The 6,015-nt window shown below is 37.2% G+C and overlaps 1 long non-coding RNA gene across 1 annotated transcript; it reads left to right on the top strand.

Moving 5' to 3' along the window:
• Positions 1-1,020: 1,020 nt before the first annotated feature.
• On the top strand, positions 1,021-5,736 carry LOC128281756 (uncharacterized). The gene is made up of 2 exons (XR_008272020.1): positions 1,021-1,537; positions 4,916-5,736. It is a non-coding gene; the product is annotated as an uncharacterized LOC128281756 (long non-coding RNA).
• The last annotated feature ends 279 nt before the right edge of the window (positions 5,737-6,015 follow it).

The following is a 6,015-nucleotide window of genomic DNA, read 5'->3' as shown; positions in this document are numbered from 1 at the left end:
CTATTCATCTTATGGACATTGCTAATGGTTATTTTTTGGTTAAATTTCAGGCTTTTGAAGATTACAACAAAGCATTGACCCAGGGTCCATGGATTGTTTACGGGCAGTATCTTACCATTCAACCGTGGACTAAAGATTTCAGTCCATCGCAACCATACCCCAACGTGGTGTTGGCTTGGATTCGGCTGCTGAGCCTTCCGCGACACCTATACAAACGGAAGATCATTGAGGCCATTGGGTGACTAATCGGGAAAGTGGTCAAATTAGACTTTCAGACCAATAACAGGACCAGAGGCCGATTTGCTTGGCTAGTAATTTTGATTAACCTCGATAAGTGGCTGGTCTCTCAGGTGGTAATCGACGGTGCCATCCAACGTGTAGAGTACGAGGCACTTTCGACAGTGTGTTTTGCTTGCAGTAAGTACGAGCACGTTAAGGAGCTGTGCCCGTTGGTGGGCAATAAAGCCCAGGAAAAAGGATGAAATTGCGGTGGTCACCTTTACAAGCGGTGTAGTCGGTGAAGGTGAAAGCGCGAAGAGACCGGAGTTTGGGCTGTAGATGCTGGTAGAGAGAAATTCACGGCGAGGTCAGTGGGTTCCTGTAATCAAAGGGGCAGTGAAAATTGGGAATTAGCCGTTAGGGTCCAGATTCTCGGCGTTGATTGAGGGAGAAGAATCAACTGGTGATTTGGGGCTGAGTGATGGAGAAAATTCGGGGGAAAGAAATAAAGGAAATGGTGGCTGAAGGTTTAGCGGGGTAATAAGGTTAGGCTTAATGATAAAAGGAATTTGGGCTCAAACTCAAGTGCAGCCTGAGGGAGTAAAATGGATTTTGGTCCAACTATGGGGCCCGATAAAGGTTCTTTTTTGGGCAGTATTGGTGCTGGTGTTTTGGGACGAACTTCAAAGGATTTAATGGATAAATCCATGGGTAAAAGGCCTGTGGGAATGGTTGAGCCTATTCATAATAATAGGGGCCTTGATAATAATTTAACCACTACAACTTAAATTTTAAATGAATATGGATTGGTAGTCGAACCCGTTAGTCAAAGGGTTATGGAATTAGGAAGCCAAAAAAAATTTTAATTTAGGAAATTTAGAAAGGGCTAAGGCGCATTATAATCCTACGTTTAAAAAATCTGAAAGAGTTGTTGTCCCTATTTCTGAAAGCGCACTTGATCTAGGAAAACATTTTGTGGTAATTTTTAAGAAAAATTCACTAACAAAACAGTAGGCTAAATTGGGTATCCGATGAGTGGAAATTCGGGTTTCGAGTTCGAGTTCAGATCCTTCAAGTTCTAAAAATAGAAGGGGTGGTACTAGAGATAGTAGCAACCGTAGAAATCATAAAACCTCATTTGCTCTACAAGGTCTTGGGAGTCATTTTAAATCTTTCAAGAACTCACGAATTCCTTTAACAGAGTTCATGGAGGTGATGGTGGAGTTATTTTTTCCCCAAGGTCCTAGTAAAACTATGAATTTCGAACTAGATGACGCTGGTCCAAGTATGGATGGAGATACTATCTCTCGACAGTAAGGTATGATTTCATATTTTCTGTTAATTTTTTCATGAATTGTACAATATTATCTTGGAATTGTCAGGGTTGTGCAAATGTTAAATTTCCTAGAATTTTTTGAGAATAGAACTTGGAGTACAAACCAGATATTGTTAGTTTGCTCAAGCCAAGAGTTAGTTGGGCTAAGCTAGATGTGATTATTGCAAAGCTAGGTTTCCAGTTTTCTCACTGTGTGGAGGCAATTGGATATTTTGGGGGTATATGGCTTGGCTGGAAAGACTTAATCCGTCTTGAGGTGGTTCGCAGTCATCCTCTGTTCATCCTGACTCAGGTTTGGCAAAAGTCTTCTCCATAATCGATTTTCATATCATTTGTGTATGGTAGTCCAAATCGATAAATGCGTAAAGATTTTTAGAAGGATTTGAGGTCTTCGATTCTATTTGGACAAACTCTATGGGTTGCTATCGGAGATTTCAACGCAATCATCTCATCTTCTAAGAAATCTAGTAGCCTTTCTAGAGGAAAGAGATGACCTTATTTTTTAAACTTTGTGGATTCAACCGAACTTCATGATTTAGGGTTCAAAGGTTCTCCTTTCATTTGGCATAGAGGTGCTCTATTTGAGAGATTAGATCGTGTTTTAAGTAATGAAGCTTGGGTCTGAAACTTTCCCAACAGCTTGGTTACCCACTTTCCAAAGATTAAGTTTGATCATCGGCCGCTCCTTCTGGCTCAAAATTCAAACCTTATTCTACCTAGAGGGAGACTTTTTTTATTTTTGGCTGGATGGATTGAACATCCTAATTTTGATGGTTTTTTGAATGAAAATTGGGTCTTCACTGGTAACATGTATAAATCTCTGGTTAATCTCATTCATAATCTTAAAGAGTGGAATAAACTATTTTACGGGCATATCACCACTCGTAAGCAAACCCTTGTCAAAACAATTTCCAATATCCAAAGTAAAGTGAAATTCTAGGCTCGAATCAACTAGCTTGGATGGATTTGAACATTAGAAAAGAGCTGGAAAGCGTTTTACATCACGAGGAACTTCTTTGGAAGTAAAAAAGCGAGGTGCGAATGGTTGAAGTTGAGGGACCGGAATACTAAGTTTTTCCACACCCGTACCTTGGAAAGAAGAAAGAATAACCATATATCTGCCATTTGTAGTTTTAACGGTAATTGGATTTATGATCCGGAGGCCATTGAAGTTGAGGCGAATGACTTCTTTCAAAGTTTGTATGGGGAGATTCCTAGGCCTTTGGGTACCCTTCTACCTAGAAAATTTCCTCAGATTGATCCTAAAGACATTAATTTCTTAGGAAAGTCGGTTACGAATGTTCAAATTAAGGAGGCTCTTTTTGATATGGCACCTCTTAAAGCTCCGAGTAGTATGGTTTTCATGCACTCTTCTTCTAAAAGCAGTTGGTGGAGCTATTTGTGATTGGGTTAGGAGGGTCTTTAATGGAAAAATTATTGACCCTGATCTAAATAATACCTAAAGTCCAGAATCTGGAAGGTTTTGGCCAGTTCCGTCCAATAAGTCTCTGCTCTGTCCTCTAAAAGCCAATGATGAAGGTAATCACTAACCGTTTTAAGCATATCTTTACGTAAATTATTGTACAGGAATAGATGGGTTTCATTGCAGGTAGGAACATCATTGACAACACTATCATTGCACAAAATGTAAATTATTCCATGAGGATTTAGAGAAAACGAAAGTGGATGATAATTAAAATTGACTTGGAAAAAGCCTATGATAGAGTGAAATGAGACTTCATCAGTGCTTCCCTTCGAGCTGTAGGTATTCTTGAGTACCTCAGGAATGTTATAATGTCCTCTATCTCTAATTCTACCATGCAGGTTATGTGGAATGGACTTCCTTTCTCTAAATTCAGGCCTGCCAGAGGTATCCGATAAGATTTTCCTCTTTCCCCTAACCTGTTTGTGTTGTGCATGGAATGGGTTGGCCATTTAATTCATTCAGCTATTTCAAAAGGAAAGTGGTGTCCAATACGTCTATCTCGATCTAGACTAGCTATCTCGCATTTGTTTTTTGCTAATGACTTAATCATTTTCAGTAAGGCAAACTTGGAGCATGGCAGAGTTTTAAAAGATATTTTGGACAGTTCCTATGAGTTTTCTAGGCATAAAATTAATTTTAGGAATACTAACATCTTTTTTCTCTAAAGGGGTGGATGTTTCTATTGTTGATATGATTAGTACTTTGTTTGGTTTTCAAAGAGTTCATAATCTTTGTCATTACCTTGGAGTTCCCCTTTTTCATCAGAAGCTGACAAACAACACTTTGCAATTTGTGGTTAAAAAAGTACGAAGAAAATTAAAGAGTTGGGAAACCAAAAAAACTCTTTATCACTGGTCGTATCACTTTAGCTCGGTCGGTTCTTTTATCCATTCCTAGCTACTTCATGCAATCCGTAATGATACATTGGAAAATTAGTGATGAGATTGGAAGTTTGGTAAAAAAATTTATTTGGGGTTCTTCAAATAGAAAAAAAGAGGATGTCTCTTGTGGGATGGGATTCTATCTATCAACCTAAATGGTGTGGTGGTCTTGGTTAGGGGAAACTTCACGATCAAAATATCTCTTTTCTATTGAAGTTAGGGTTCAATATTATGTCTGATGAGGAAGCTTTATGGGTTCGCGTGCTTAGAGCAAAGTACCAAATGAAGGATGACTTATCGGATTGCATTGCTTGGGAAATGAGTTCTTTTCTTTGGAAACCTCTTTTAAAAATTCAGTCTCTTCCGCGAGAGAATTTATTCTGGTCTATAAGAGATGGTAATAAAATTCGCTGCTGGAAGGATAATTGGATTCCAAGTATATGGTCACTGGTTAGACTTATTCATGCCAATGCTAATCTTAACTTAAATTGTTTTCTCAACGAGATGATCACTGAGGAAAGTTCGTGCAACTTGGATTTATTTCAGGTTTAGTTATCGGAAGATGGGATCCAGCTTATTAAGGGTATCCTTCCTTCACATCCTTTTGAAGGATCTGATAAAATCTCTTGGAGCCACACTCCGTCCGATGCCTTTTTTGTTAAAACAACTTATAAGATTTCAAAAGAAGGTGATTGGAATTCGAAAGATGAGAAATGAAAGAGTGTTTGGAAGACTCCAAGTCCCCAAAGGGATATTGTCTTTATCTGGACTGCTTTATAAGGAAGACTCCTCAATAATGTGGAAAGAGTCAGAAGAGGGTTAGTGACTGATCCCTCCTATCCTCTTTGTGGTTATCACTCAGAAGACATTCTGCATATTCTCAGAGACTGTACAATTGCTAAGGAAGTATATAATTAAGTCATCTCAGGTAATCATCTATCGAATTTTTTCTCTAATAATACACATGACTAGTTTTTTTTTTTTAATGTGTAGGATAATAGTAAGATCCACGAGGGAGGAGCTAGTTGGGCCCGTATTTTTGGGTTACTCATTTGGAACTTATGGAAAAACTGTAACTTATTCATCTTTCGAGGAAGATCATAGAGCTCGAAGGAGATAGTTCAAGTTTCTTACAGTTGGGCAATTCATTTCTTCTCATCATCTCAAGAAGAACCGATTGATTGTCTAGAATGTTCTTTTGAAGCGCAGACTAGTAGGGAACGAATTTTTCTTAATACTGATGGTGCAGTGCAATTGGTTTCTAGATATGCTACTGGTGGGGGAGTTGTTCGTGGTAAACATGGAGATTGGATCGTTGGTTATCATTGGTACCTTGGAAAATGTTCAATCTTTGATGTGAACTATGGGTATTTTTGAAGGACTCAAGCTTATTCAACGTAGAGACCATGATCAATTTATCATTCAATTTGATAGTTTGGAAGTTTTAAAGCCATCCTTGGAAACACTTTTACAATTTCAAACTTAGCCATAATTAGGCGAATCCAAAATATCTTAGCTTTGGAAAACCAGTGATTTTTGCTGTACATCCCGAGAGAACAGAATCAAGTTGCAAATTACTTGGCTAAACAAGCCTTGACCGGAAAAGACGAATTGGAGGAGTTTGAGGACCCACCAACAGTGGTTCGCACTTCTTATGAGATGGACTAGTCTAAGGGTGATCTTTCTTTTTAGAATGTTGTTATCTAATTAGTTTGGTATTATTTTAGTATCACCAAAAAATGAATAAATGTTGAAAAAGAAATTGTTGAAAAATTAAGTATTGACAATTTAAGCAATAAATTGAAGTTATAAAATTGGTTTGATATATTACTTCAAATTAATTACAAAACATAATTAGATTGTTTGATAAATATAGATTTTAAATTATAAATAATCATATTCTACATTTTATCCTCAATTTTAAACATTTCACCTTATCCTAAACAAAATTCAGATTTTAAACTTAAACTTTTAGGAGGATAATATAATATTAAATAAAATGAAAAAAATAATTAAAAATATTCTCGAATAAGTGATAAGAAATTGTTATCTACTTATCATTTTCATACTTTTATAGAAAAATTCTATTGGAT

Source organism: Gossypium arboreum, chromosome 10, assembly GCF_025698485.1.
Source record: "Gossypium arboreum isolate Shixiya-1 chromosome 10, ASM2569848v2, whole genome shotgun sequence".
Classification (NCBI taxonomy): domain Eukaryota; kingdom Viridiplantae; phylum Streptophyta; class Magnoliopsida; order Malvales; family Malvaceae; genus Gossypium; species Gossypium arboreum.
Note: the sequence above shows the minus strand (reverse complement) of the source record. Positions and strands in the feature narration are given on the sequence as shown.